We start from the raw sequence: 15,164 nt of genomic DNA, 5'->3' as shown, positions 1-15,164 counted from the left end.
TCATTAAGGTAAGCATCAAGATATTTTTTCCCTGTCTGGGCAAAAGAACCCACCTATCCAGCAGGCACCCATACGTCCCAGCTCATGTGATGGCAGGAATGGGAGACATGTGATGAGGACTTGAAATACCTCAGGGAAGAAAAGAGGTGTGCAAGGACATACATATCACTGAATAAGCATTCACTCAATGAAATACATGCTTTGGACCAGGTCTTGCTCAAAGGCAAGTTTCCAGCTGAAAGGCATGTAAGCATGATGAGAGCATTTTAACTGGAAAAAAACCAGATAACAGAATAATCTGTCTGCAGCTGTAAGTTTTCTTTTTTTTATGCACAGCTGCCTCTAAATAAGGAGATTGTAATGCTGATCTTTGGGTTCCTGAATATTTCATTCCTTATTTTATCTTCAAGTCTGTCTGGTGGTAGGAGTGATTTAAGGATAACTGGCAAACCACTATCATTCCATTCTCAAATAAGCCACAATTCAGTAAGGGGGGGAGGGGGTGTTGGACTGTTCTCCTAGAAAAAATACAAAGCCAGAGGTAACCAGATATTTCTCTGTGAGCTGTGTGGGACATTTGGAAGTTTATAATGAAGTCTTCTTGGGACACACTATTTATCTCTGGAAAGATGGAAAAGCACCTCAGCAAGGAGTCTCCAGCAAGTTCAGGGTGCTAGGGTTGGCTGAATCTCATGAACTTTGTGATGTAGGTGGGGCTGCTGCAGGTCCATGTTTGTGGGTACAGCCTGTAGCGAGGCTGAACATACATTCCCAATTGGCAAACACACACATGCATACAATATGCATTTCTGGTTACATGGAATAGCACAAAGAGGAATCAGTGCCACCAGCACCACCAGCACTCACACAAACATGAACAGCACAGACAGCCCCATCTTGTTGCCCCTCTCTGGGGAATGAGGATTGAAGCCTGCTACTGGGATATACACACAATGTGTGTCATTTCAGGACGTACTTAATACGTAGTTCAGGAGCTGGTCATAGGCACTCCGTCCTCTAGTTGGCACCTAGCTCCCAGTCTCCTCCAGCTGCTGGCACTAGGACCTACAAACCTCAGAGGTCTGGTCCCACTCTGGGCGCTGGTACTCCCTAATCCTACTAGTCTTGTTTGAAGCTTGGTAGCAATCACATTAAACGACTCAGGACAGAGAATGACATGCTCAGAGAAGATAGGTAGAAATAGGATTTAGTGAAAATACAGGATAGATGGTGATGTAGAAGCATAGGACTCCATCAAGCAAGTGTACACTCAATTAGGCCCTTTTATCTTCTTTCTCCCTCTATTTCCTCATGTTTATTATCACCCCAGTTTATCTTGATGCTTTCATTTTTCCACCTCCAGTCTTCCCAATCAATATCCATTGGGGAGACCCACACATTCCCAAGTTCCCCTGAAAACCTTCTGTAAGACATTTTATACAAGACTCATATTCTCCTTCCTGTGCATACTATGCTAAGTTCTGCATTCTGTTATGTATTATCTCCCTTTCCTCTACATAGCTCTCTGACCCATTGGACTGCCCCCTCACTGGGTGTAATTTTTTCTCTTTATGGTTGTAGGGAGTTGCTGATTCAGTGGGCCCTATTTTCACTGCTCAAGTCACTAGGCTACCTCCATCCGTCACTGATCCTGTCTGGGTTTACTGCTTACTACTTGCTAACTTACCCTTTGGACACACAGTTTAACACATGGAACCCAACATTACTCTTTGGATGGCTAGTAAAAGCCAAGCAGAACTTTACATAGGGAGCCATGCTGTCCTGGCTCTCCTTTCTGCACAGAAGATGTCTAAACAATGTAAAAATACTTCTTTAGCACAGAGGAATAGGTGGATCTCCGGTTCTCCATGCATATGTAAGACTGAGTTTCCATGCAATCTTGATGGCTTCCATCTTGGAGTGTCTAACTTGAAATGCATGAAAGAAGCATGACTTCTAGAGGTTTCAAATGCAGTTTCAAATTCAGTCCTTAGAAAGCTACATTTTCCTACAAAACAGAGTTTATCCCCTTCCCTGAAAGCTCAAGTTTATCCTCAGCATCTCTGCCTCACATACTTCTGGACCTGCAATAATCCTAGTTGCCACAATTTAATTAAACTATCAGTTTGAAATGTCTGAGTGTTGCATTGAGACTGGGTGGAAAATATGAGCACAAACAATTGTGTTAGCTAGGAATAGCTAGACAGCTTGCAGTGTAAGACAAGAAAGGCTGATGTTAAGTGCAATCCAAGCTGACAAATCCTGAGGCTATGGGATTAGGCTGGTCCTGTTGAGGACTGCTGAAGAACTGAGACTGTAAATGTTTATTTTAAAACAGGCATCCAAGGATGTGTTTCAGATCATTTGTTACTCCTTACTGCAGCTGTGTGTATTTCCTTAATATGCACTATTGTTTTTAGCCCAGCCAGTGCTTGACACTGCTTGAACAAAGCTATTTGTAAGAGGAAGAGTGCAAGAGCTGGACTTACTGTTGGCAATATCTACACCATGGAGATACTCAGAAACTAACCACAGTTAAGAAGGCTTTGTCCCCTTTTCTTTATACTCAGATGGCTTTTTTTTTAGCTGGCATTATGTTCATTTCACTCAAACTGAAGCTCTATCCTGTGAGAAAGAGGAGAGTTGTAATAGAGTATCGTAGCAGTTACACAACACTCTCCATTTCTGGAAAAGCTACCATGTTTATCAATCCACTGCATCCTGTGTGGAGGGCTATGCTTTGTGGTTTTCTCTGAGCTTTCTGCTGTGCTTTAGCAGCAGAGAAATCTGTGACAGGGGTGTAGTGATAGCTTTCTGCTCCATCCTCCTAGCCACTTCATCCCTACCGAGTGGTTTTCCCATCCTCAGCCCCTCCTGGCAACTCCTGCCCAGGAAGGTGGGTGACACATCAGATCTGATATTTGGAGGGGCACAGGTGGTGGTGGGGAGAAAGCAGCACCACTGTGTTTGCTTATTCTTTATCAGCATACAGCATACTTCGAATAAAAGACCATAATGCTTGTTGATTTTTTTGACATGAACTAAAAAGAGCCTCTGACAAGAGATTAGAAAGTCATGGCAGCTAATTAGCAGAAAACCATTAAAAGGCATGTTTTCTTAAAGGTAGCAAAGTGTGAAAACTCTTTTTGTTTTTAAGGCTGATTAGTTGTGTGATGTCCATTCTAAGGCAAGATCATAAAGCAGGGTTGCTTAATGCAATCATCAGGAAGTAAAAATCTTGATTTTCCAGCTATTCTAAAGATGTTGTTTTTAGGGTGTGTGTTCCTCTTAAATGCATCTGTGTTGCTTCTAAACCAAAAGGATACAAAAGGAAACAAATGTGAGACTTGTTTCACATCAGCAGCTTGGCTGATAGGGCTTTCACAGTGGGAGCCTGCTCTCTGGGCTTTCTCAAAAATGGAAAGCTAAAGTCAGTTCAGCCGAAATACAACCAAGATTATTAAGACTGACTTTGGACCTGGTCCAGACTAAAACAGACCATGGCTCTCATTATCCCAAATAAAACCTCTGCCTTTCCTCCAACTTGCTCACCATCCCCTGGGACAGTCACAAGGACTACCATGGGTTTATAAACTCTCCTGTTGAGTTTAGGGGCTCAGGAGTCAGCCTGTTACCTCGTGCTGCTGCATCAGCTGCCAGTCACCTTCTGCCCCTCATAGCAGCGTCTACCCAGCCTGGCTCTGGGGAGGGGACATCTGAGCATCATCCTGCCCCAGTGCCCCTGCTTTCCCTGGCCCTTCAGGAACCCTGGCTGCCAGCCAGGCAGCCTCCTCCTTAGAAATCAAAACAAGAAGAAAAATGTCACATTAAAAACAATCTAGGCATTAGATTATGAGCTGCTATGTGGAAGTAAAACCCAACCAAACAACAACAACAACAAAAACCCCTTAAAACCCCCCAGATGCCACAATATCCTAATTATCTCTTCCTGAGCTCTTTTCCTGGATCTTTCCAGGTGAAACAGCCAGTTTGTCTTTTTCCTCTTCCAGGATGTTGGGTAACTTTTGGACATGTTCCAAACTCCCCTGAAGTCAGTGAAAAGTTTCCAAGGTCTCTGAATCAAGCCCTGAATGCAGGAGGGTAAAAAGTGTGAACATCCTACCTTGCATTCTAGGTGAAAACACGCACATCCTGCAAGTGCCACACATTAGTGCTCAGTAAGTAGTCCTTTCCTTTTCTCTGTTTCTCCAGAGTGTGAAAAGGTCTCTCTGATGATACAGCAGACAAACACCTTCTCAGAAATGAGGACAGGCCTGGTTCCTTTCTAGCAGTGAAGTCGCCGTTAGTGATGGAGTTGCAGATCACAGGAGTGGTCCTTCTCCTGGTCCTTGACTGCATAATTTCCCAGACCCTACTTTGCAAATACCTGAGGTGAAGGCTAAAGACTAACCAGTGACTTTATAAGCTCTGGTACAGTTTGTGCCAGGCCCAGCTCAGGACGAGGTTTGCCAAAGCCTCTCACGAGGCTCTGTCACAAGGACATTGAATCTTGTAGCAAGAAGCACACACTCCTCTCCTCACTTATACCATCTTCTAGTGAAAACGAACATCCTATAGATGCAAGAATAACCCCACATCAAGTCACCACTTTTTATAGCAGCTTGATTATTCCAGAAGTGATGCCTCAGGTGAGTTTCAAAATTTAAATTTCTGATATTCTTCATATTTTCCCAAAGCTGTTTTTTCATTATGTATTTTTAATAATCTGTTATAATGTCCTGAGAAATTCAGGTTCTGCCTGGCTTCCTCTAGCTTTCCTCCTCCTGACCATGGGGCTCACTGAACACCACAGAGTCACAGAAAAGCAGAAACCTTCGCCCCTGGCCAAGATCAGCTACAGGCATACAATTTCTGACAGATAAAATGTTATCTTGTTCTTATTCAACAGTCTTCCTGAAGTATATCAGCCTGTTTTGTTCATGCCTGACTTAAGCCTTTAACTCAATCCTTTAATAAAAGCTTATGAGTCCTGCTGTGGTCAGTGGAGGCCCTGGAAGGCAGGTCAGAAGTGGCTCAGGAAGGGGCACACGTGTCCTGGGCAGGTTAGGTTAGAAAATATGAACACCCAGCTATCTGCATTTCTGTAGTGTACCAGCCTAATTTGGAATAAAAGTCTTCTAAGGTTCTACTTTCAAACCACGGTGTGGTAAAGATCAAAGGGGTGAAGCACATCTGGCCAGATGTGTTGTAGGTGTTCAGAGAGACTGAACAGTGGTGGTACCATAGTGGGGACATGCAAAGATAAGCAAGAAGAGATTTTTTTTTCCATGAAAGCAGTTTGTCAAAATTCCTCTTCTTGGTACCAGTTATTATGAAAGCTGCCCAAACATGCACCCACAAGACAATAAAAGTGTGATCTAGGGCTCATCTTCAGTCACCTTGTATCTTCACTTCCCTGCTATCAGAGTCTGTTGTGATCTCTGGATCATATGGCAGAAGAATCATAGTCACTTCTTGTTACATTATTAATGCTGGTCATTTCAGACAAAGTAATAATGATTTCTTTGTGGACAGGTTAACTACATCTGCATCATTGCAGAAGAGGCAAAAACATATTTAATTTCCTAAGCAAAGATTCAGCTGGGGTTCTACGATTTCCCACCAAGCTGGCAGCATAGCGTGGGACCACACTAAGCTAAACATTTAACAATGTCAAATAATTTGGGATGCCTAAACAATCTTCCGAATGAAAACATTTTGTCAGTCTGTAGGTGTATACAGACAAGAAATATTTTTCTGGAACTGGTGCAGATACTTTGGGAAATGGTCTGTTTCTCCATAGTACCATGTCACAAAGAGCCTCCACTCCAAGCAGTGTCCTTGGCTTTGTTTAGGATCACTGCTATGAATTCAAAGAGAGGTTCTTGGTTAGGATTATCTGAGAGGGCTTATTTTTGTCAATTATTATTTCATTATTTAAACTGTACATGCTTTCATAGCCCACACAGGCTTTGAAGTGGATTGTAAAAATATGCAAAGATGTTTCTATTTTCTTTAATATGCAGATATTTTCAGAGGTCCCACAAGGTACAGAACAGTAAACAAGCAGGTAAGGCTGTGGGACAGTGAGCCTGCTGCAGGCAGCCCATCCCACTTCTATTAATTATTTTTGTTATTATTATTGCTATGGTTATTGCTGTTATTATCAAAACTGCTAACAATGTTAATAAATACAGCAACTGATTTAGGTTAGCTTCTATCAGCATCTCCCTTCTAAGTGAAACAAGGTCTTTGCTGAAACTGCTTCCTGCTGCAAATGATTATTCTGAACCACTTCTTCCATCATGCTCACAACAAACACTTTCCAGATACTTTAGCTCACTAGACACTCCTTGGAAATGTTAGACGTGTTTTGTGAAGAGCTCCTGTTTTTAACAATATGATAGTATTTCAAGCAAATACTTAATAAGTTTTGCCAGTGGGTCCTAGCATCTTTGGAAGAAAAGGAGAGTTATGGGCAGTGCTGGTGGGTGGAAGAGGGGATATCAGTTGTGTAAAAAACATACCTTGTGGTTTTAGTGACGCATGAGTTATAATCACTGAAGGCAGTAACGTTCATTCCAGTCACTGTGACAAAGACAAAAGGCGAACATTTGTCTTACTAATAATTTACAGGAACCTCGTGTTCAACCGTACAATGCTGCCATGGGTAGAAAAATATGTTTCAGAAAAGTACTGTAACATTAGCTGTCCCCCAAAACATCCACTCAATCATTTTTGCATAGATGAATGCCGACATGACAGAAGAACTATTTGTTGTACATATGTGAGTGGAGCGCAGGGCACTTTGGAGTGACTCCCTGTGCTCCCCAGGTAAGTCATGGTATACCTCAGAACCTCCATGGAACAGGGACATGTATAGCTGCCCAAAAAGAGTGCCTCAGCCATCCTGCTTCATCCAGGGCAAAAATCCAGATGGGTACAAGGCCTCATTCTCCTGCCCTTCCTTTTGGCCTTTCTTCCCTCCCTCTCTCTTCACTCCAGATTACAGTCTGGTCAGTCTTAACATGTCACCTGCCAGGCATCTTTTAGTTTACTATTATCAGATGGCTTAGACAAATATTTCCTTGTCCTGGTCTTGGCTGCTCATTCTTACCCACAAACTACCTTTACCACTAGGCTGAAATAAAGTGGTTTTTAAAAAAAATTGTCTGGTTTTTGGTTTTGTTTTTTCTTTCATCCAGATTGGTTGCTAGATGTGACATGATAGTAGCAGCAGAGACATGGGAACAGGAAGAGAGGACCCCTGGAATAAATCCCTGGAACTGTTCAAGGCCAGGTTGGATGGGGCTTTGAGCAACCTGGTCTACTGGAAGGTGTCCCTGCCTGTGGTAGGGGAGCTGGAACTAGATGATGTTCAAGGTCCTTTCCAAACCAAACCATTCTGTGATTCTACAACCTTAAGAAGGGTCCTGCTGCAGGGCTGTCACATGTGGAAAGCATTGCACTGGTCAGCAATGGGGTGACAGGAGCTCTTTGCCCACCCCTCTCTGCTAAGTGAAACAGAGGGAGCCTCTGGTTTCAGCTTGAAGGTATTCCTGAAGTGTCAGACTCCCAAATGGATTTTTCAGAGCAAATTTGGTTATGCAATGCAGCCTTTTTTTCCCCTGGGATGTAAAGTCAGATGTACATATATACAAAAGGGAAGGTACCATGTAACATGCAGATGTTACAGCTTAAATATTTGTGTCGAAGTGAGTCTCCTCAGGCACCATGTGCAGTCTATGGAGCCCTAATACCATTCAACTTACCTGAAAGTATGAGGACATTCTCACTTTTTTAAACGCCCTCACTATTTTAGACAGTGAGCACTGCTCAAACAAAACAAGACAAAACCCTCCAGATATCAGCTATAAACACTACCTCAGAAAAAAGAGTTGCTCCAAGTCAACTTTCAGTGGGAAATCAACCCTGGTGGTGTTCTGAGTTAGCAGAGATTGTCTTCAGAGATGGATTCAGAGAGGGAAAGGACAAGAGAGCCCACCTATTATCCACAGATACCTTTTACCATTTTTCCCTTTCACCACTCAGTGCTTTTCACCCAGCTGTAGCAGCACAGCACCAAAAAAACTATGACGCTGCCTCTTAAAATTAAACTAATCAATGCACATGCTGGGCTGAGCTGACACAGGTTTGTGGCAGAAGGCTTTAAAACAGAGCTGCTTAAAATCTGCTAGTGGATGGCAGGTTATTTGCATGTCAGAAAACACTCCTGATGGAAACAAGCAAGCATAAACACCTACCCTTTACAAGCCTGCTTTCATACTTAAAGAAACCTGATGCTCAGCCATGTGGAGAAATCATTTCTTTCCTCTCCATAGCAGAAAGTTCAGTGAAATGGAAAGCAGCTCTTACAGCTGAGTGTTCCAACTGGAATTATTAAGTATTTTTTAATAGCTTGCAAAATGATGCATTCACTTTATCTATTATCATGTAAATATTTTGTACTAAATACACTAAACCATCTTTTGCAACATTAGTTTGGATTAGACACATACTATTAAAATTACTCTTAATGAAAATATTTAAGTCTGAGAGGGGATTTAAATATTATTTTCTATCACTTTAGTTCCTTTGTATGAAGGAGAATTAAGTCCTTTATGTTTAAATGGTTTAAAGCATCCAGCTTAAACTGCATTACACTAGAACTTTTGCCTTGCCATTAATAGCCCACTCTTAATTTGAAGTACAGAAGAAAAATAGTAATCAAAACCTGAATTTCCAAGTATTTTTGAATTTAAACCTATCTCTGTTACTTATATTAAACTATGTGATTTATATGCTAAGTTAACAGATTCTTAAAATAAGACACTAAAAGCAGACGTTATAAAGCATACAGTTTACCTGAGTTGCCTTGAGGAGTCCTTCTATATCACACACTTGCCTGGACTCAGCCTTTAAAACTGAGTTAATTGGGATTTAACAGGAAAACACTGCCAGAAGCTTATCAGACTGGCAGCCACGGCTCTTTGCAAAGGTGCCCTTCTTCTGCATCCTCATCACTGCTGTCCCTAAGGACAGTGGTGGCCTCCTTCCCCGCATAAGGCTCACCCAGCGCTCTCAGCCAAGCGGGTGGGAGGAAAAGTCTTCTCTTTGCAGGATAAGGGACTCACTGTTTTCTTAGCATGGATTGTGCCCATCCCACTGCTCCTCTGGGATCAGCTCCCAGCTTTGGTTTTTGAACCCATGACTCCCCAGTCCCAGGAAGAGACCTAAACCTGTGCTCAGAGCTGAGAACTGTACATGCTCATGGCACATTTCAGCCAGGATGGATATTTGCCCACATTTAAATCTTTTCCTGACCCAGGAGTCTTAAACATGTGCTAAGAATTTAGGAATCGATTCCAGGGAAATGAGGTTCATAATTTGGAAGCCGTTTCCCAACACAACTCAGACATTTGCTGTCCTTGAGTTATCAACACAGCCTGACGACTCTGAGGTAAAAGTTCAGGGCAGTATGAAAGATGCAACTGGGGGGAAGCACTAAGATGTTCATGCTTGGCCACAGCTCTTTTCCTTTCAGAGCAGAGTGATGTTGCTCTCTGTAGCAAAGTTATGCTCCCAGCAAGAGCTCTTCAGCCCAGCTCCCTCTCACCCATGGGCATGCGTTATGGTTCAAGGTGATTTAACAACCCTCAGACCTTGCTGGGGGTTTTAACCTTTTACTGGGGAATCTTGGCATCCTTCACTACGTTGTATTTTGAAAGAAATAAAACCACTTATACCTACATGCTTTAATGATTTTAAAATGTGTTTTTAGGTTATCTGAATGGTTAGTTAATACTGTACAAGACTTCACAACCTGGGAAAAAAAGTCTGCATTTTTCACTAGCCATCAGCCCAGCAACAACTAGGCTCCCCAGAGCTGTGAGACCATTTTATAAGCACACAGAAAAGTGACAAGTCTGGCTCTTACAGCAGGAGCTACCTGTGTCCCTCTCCTCTGTAACCCCATTAAGGGTTCCCTGAATGTCAGCAGGGAACAAGTGTTATGGCTGGGGTCATCCCTGCCAGGTCTGGGTGAAGTGGCTCGAGTGCTCACATGAGTGATCATACTGTCCAGTCTGCTAGAAACTGGAGAGAGAAGAAGAAGCAGGATTGTCATCCACACAAAAAAAGGATGATGTTCTCCACTTGGTAATTCGCTAGAGAAACACAGGTAACATAGGTTGGTTTGGGGGATTTCAACTGTGAGGTAACTCACATTTGGAGATTTATGCAGCCTCTCTATTTCAGCTCTCTGTATTTTATTTTTGCTTTTCAATTACTTTCACAGAAGGTCATTGAGAATTGGATCTGGTTTTAAATTGTTTCAGATCCTTTTGATCTGGAGACATGTTGTCTTGTCTGTCACTCCAAAACAGTGATCTGAAAAAACCTCCAAATCCACTGCTCAGGGTCTGTCTTGCACTTCTTGGTCTGCTTATTTGTGGTGCACTGTACAGCTCTGCTCCTGCCTGCAAAGGCCCCTCATTTCCCAAGGCTTCAGATGGGCTGTTAGGGTCTGCTAGTCTTCGTCCTCACAAATCTCTCTCCTCTACGACAGCTAACTCTCTGCAGTTCTCCCCTCCTTGAGAAGTTCATTTTTGTTTTACCACCTTAGGTTTTCTATTAAGGAGTGGCACAAGAAAGCAGAAAACCTAATCTATGTGATTTGAGAGCAAGTTACTATGGCCGCAAACGTGATGGGGAAGTGTCTATTTCAGAAATAGGAGTGAAACATGTCTAGCAACCCATAAATAAACAACTTTGGGGCCCAGGCTGTCAGACACGTGTCACAGAAGTGCCCGTTACAGCTCTTCAGCACTTTAAAACTGAAGTCATAGCTACAGGCATATGATAGAGAACAAGAGTATGAGAAGACCAGAGATATATAGCAGGTCAAATACAGCCTTTGTAATTTATGATAGAGCAATTTTACCCCCACAGACGAATGAAAGAGGATGCAGGAGGCTACTTGCACCCCTGGTCTAACCTGTCAGGCTACATCTGTCTTGTTTTGGGCCAACAGATACTGCCTCTTACTTTACTTAGATAAGACTTACCAAGTCTACCTACAGTAATCTGTCATACTCTCTAGCTGAGTCAGTTGCCCTGTCTTTTGCACCCGGAATACAGCCTTGAGCATTGCCAGTGACAACATGCATGAGGCATCAATCACTTTCCTCAACTATCAGATAAAGAAAAAGGGACAGGCTAAGTTGTCACTAAGAAAATACAGTGAAGGTCTGATTGTGGTTGTGTCACTTGTCAGCTCAGACTCACATGGAGATAGGTGCAAGGTAGTCTGAAGGTTCGATGGACTGCCAATGGTGATCTCTCCAGGGGTGTGCTCTAGGTGAAGCTGTACTCTATATCACAGTCTCCCCTGCCAATGTGTACAAAGATGTCTGGATTAAGCAAGCACAGGTGTGCTTGCACAGGCTCACATAAGCATCACACCTTCCTTTTGCATGAAGACATATTACTAGGGCTTGCTGCCTCAAAGGCTTGTATATCTTATTTATGCAAGTCTAGATGGAATCATAGGATCACAGAATCATCAAGCTTGGAAGAGATCTTCAAGATCGTCCACTTCAACCACCAACCTAGCATCACTGTAATCACCTCTAAACCATATTCCCAAGTGCCACACCTCCTATTTGGTGTATCTGGATTTCAAGAAAAGGAAAGCTTCGAGGAAGTTTTCCTGAAGTAATTAATTTGCCCTTTTTTAGTCTCCTAAAGATATTCTTCTGCTCCCTTACACATTCATTTTCCTTCACAAAGCAGCATTCATAGATGACAAATCTAGCTGATCTTTACAGTGTGGTGTGTGTTTCCTTGGATAATTCACCATGCTACGCCACTGTCAGCAAAATCCACTCTATGTCTTCTCCTGCCCAAGCCCCCACATGGTCACCTCTGCTACCACAACACAGAGCACAGCTGACTCAGCTGAGCTAATACTGAGACAATTGAGACTACTGAGACAACTGAGCCACCTAAAAATACTCCTAAAAAAATAGTAATATAACCCAACCTGTTCCCCTGCTTTGTTCTCCATGATAAATTTAGCAGCACAAGTGAAGTGGCAATGTGGCATTGGAAAGTACTGATGAAGGTGGGAAGGTTGGCAGAGGAGTCACCAGAGAAATAAAATCTGTGATATTGTAGAAAGCTGCCTGCACCATGGGAAGTTACCATGGTCAGAAGGTTTCAGGCTAAGTCTCTGCATTTGCAAACATCTACTCTCAAGAGATTAGAATTAAAAATGGTACAGCATGTTAACAGAGGTGGGCAGAGAGCATCATGCATATCTGTGGGGTTTTCTCCAAGAAAGAATTTCTTGTCTAGAGTATGTCTAACATAACACAGAGCCCACAAATCACAATTATGTGATGTGGGAAGGTGGATAAATGACTAAAATAAACAAGAGAGGTCAACAGAAGCCTCCTGCTACATTTGGGGTGTAACGTGGTCCTTATTTCAGTTTTTCCTCTTGACAAGAGGGTACGCAATCTGCCTGAGAGACTCCAGTAACAAGAAGAGTTCAGTCTTACAATTAAGGTGAACGAAGTTTCGTGACTAATCTGTGGATGGAGAGCAGTACTATTTTGAGCACAGTTTGGGAGAGTGCTTAACAGATAAGTCAGTCGGTGGATGAGTTTTCAGATGAAGCTCTGATTTGTTTCCTCAGAAGAGCATCAGGGGGTGTATATGGAAGGAGGAACACAGACCCAAGAAAAGAATACAGGAATTTTTCCTCTTTCCCTCATTATTTTAACTGAAGCACATAACATGAGACATTTTTTAAAAAATGCAAACCATGGAGTTACTAAAGAGGGATGCTTATCCTCTGCTCAAAATGTGGAGCAGGCTGGCACTGAAATGTGTGGTGAGATTTTGGTTACTCTTTTTTGTTTTGTTTTGCAAAGCACCCAGCACAATTGAACCATTGACCTGCCCAGCTCTTCAGTGCTGAAGTAAGTAAAAGTATTTTGTTAGAAAATAAATGTGGTTATTGCTTTTAAGAAGATTCCAGGTAGCATAGGTTATTTTAGCATAGTCTCATGTACTACGGAAAAGATCCTGAAATAAAATTTTTATGCTGAAAAATAATTATGAAATCTATTAATGAACGTGAATTATCACTTAAAAATTTTCATGTTAACCAGCTAAAGGATTCTAATACTCCTTATTTACACCTTCGACATCTCATGTTTTCATACATCAGCAAATGTAGAGGGCTGTCATTAAAGAGTGAAATGGCTTTGTGCCATTCAGGACTTCTGGCACAGTGGATTGCTATTCCTTTTCATGTCCTGACAAGTTCAATCTAGGGAAGTGTACCACTTCCAGAGTATTCTTCTTGCCATTACAGTCTCAGCTGGCTATTTCTGATTCTTGTAGTCAAGTCCTTTGAAGCCCTCCAAAGGGTCAAAAAGTCAAGACCTCTGGTTGCTAAACATGAAAAAAAGGTGAATCCCAAAGTGCTTTCAATCCGAAGCCAAAGAGCAGGAGAGCAAAGTGGTCCCTTTTCATTGCGTTCATCCTGGAGACAGGCTCTGCCATGCTATCCCCCCATATCTTATGGTGACTTCCTCAGAATGACAGCAGGGGACTTTTTGGCCCCTGAAATGCCTTCCTGATTACTGCTGCTGAGCTCAGGGCTGCTCCCGCAGAGTGAAACTTTGCCATCTCTCCCCAGGAGCCGAGTTTCTGAGAATATTCTCTACTGCCTAACAGCCCCTCTTCAGTGATGATGAACTGCTGTTGACAGTCCTCTTCAAATGAGCCAAACAAAGCCGGAGGAGCTGTGTGAGGCTTTAACATAGATTAAGATACACAGTGGTTATCCACCACTATGTGTCAATCATTACCTATTAACTAGGCTAAGTAAAAGATAAACATTGGCTTTAAGAACCACTTCCAGACATTAAGGGTTTGCCCTTACTGTATATCCATACCCCAGCATCTGCTGAAAGTAAGTTAAGTAGCTCTTAAATTCTTTGGCTATATGTGTCACACAGTATTTGCTTTTAATTTTAGAGAATGTGGTCTTGCTTTTGGCATGGTTGAAAGTTTACATCATGTACAATTTTTAGCAACCTGCCTGCTGTCACTCTACACTGATGATGGCAACTAAAGCTGTACAGGAGTCTAAAGAGGATTTCCAGGAAAATCCTTGGTAGGATGATGCACTTCAATATTTGAGTTGGTGCTGGCCGATCCTCTTGGCTCTGAAGCCCAATGCATATTTTGGCTGGCATAGGGTTTCCCCCACAGTTGAATAAGAGTTGTGTTTTTCAGGAGGCAGTAGAGCCATTGCCTTAAACCTGAGTAAGACAGAAAGAGGATACAATAAGAAATACCTTTAACTGTGTGTCATCCTAAAGTGCATCCTACCAATGCTTCAAAGGAACATTTCATCTGCACCTTCCTTATTATCTACTCTTCTGTCCTTTCCCAACTAATTACCAAATGTTTCTGGAAGACTGAAGAGAAAAATATTAAAGAATAATTTTATTCTTTAGACACTCCACTCTTTTCTATTCCGTTGCAATCCCCATGTCTTATCTAAGCATGTGCAAACAGTCAGTTGTTTAATATATTTAGTCAGAACAATATTTAAGCAAAGAAAATGTTTTTAATATTGAACCTAATGGACATCTTCATTTCTATTATCATGACAGAGTCAAGATACCAGATTTTGTAAGATCCTAGGCTTTGAAACATGTGTAACCTGAAGATCCTTGAGTCCTGAGTGTTAAACAAGTGGAGCTATAGCTTTCCTCGCAAAGGGGTTTAGCAAAAATGACGTTCAGAATTTTTTCTCAGACTGTGCGTCTCCCCTCAAAGACAGAGAGGTCTTTTTTATCTTCACTCACTGTGAAAAAAATTCAAGCTGCAACCTGAAGTAGCACTATATCTTTATGATCTCCTGTCTAAGATAAAACAGTTCTTGTTCAATTCTAGCAAAGGCTCAGCAGTAGCCACAAACCATTTTGCAATGCAGATTCTGCATTCAAAGTGAAGGAGTGAACTTTCAGTTTTGGGGGTTCATCACTGCTAAGGCTCACGCATCTTCTCTGCCACTATGTTCATGGTGCCCTGCGATGCAATACAGCTGAAAGGATTTGGAAAATCAGGCTTTTATCTAA

General features: G+C 42.2%; 1 protein-coding gene across 2 annotated transcripts in view; it reads right to left on the bottom strand.

Annotated features, from left to right (window-relative positions):
* The window catches only part of FHL2 (four and a half LIM domains 2), a 60,241-nt gene extending 51,177 nt beyond the window's left edge, over positions 1 to 9,064 (bottom strand). Inside the window, exons 1-2 of one of the 2 annotated variants that reach the window (XM_027647637.1) lie at positions 7,885 to 7,931; positions 6,528 to 6,588 (exon numbers count right to left, since the gene is read on the bottom strand). The gene's annotated coding sequence lies outside the window, so the exon portion shown is untranslated. Of the gene's footprint in view, positions 1 to 6,527; positions 6,589 to 7,884; positions 7,932 to 8,865 lie in introns of those variants that run through there. The other variant, XM_027647652.1, reaches the window with a different exon arrangement.
* Positions 9,065 to 15,164: the final 6,100 nt, after the last annotated feature.

This window comes from Corapipo altera, unplaced genomic scaffold, assembly GCF_003945725.1.
Source record: "Corapipo altera isolate COAL_440 unplaced genomic scaffold, ASM394572v1 0, whole genome shotgun sequence".
Classification (NCBI taxonomy): Eukaryota; Metazoa; Chordata; class Aves; order Passeriformes; family Pipridae; genus Corapipo; species Corapipo altera.
This window is presented reverse-complemented; position numbering and strand designations above follow the sequence as displayed.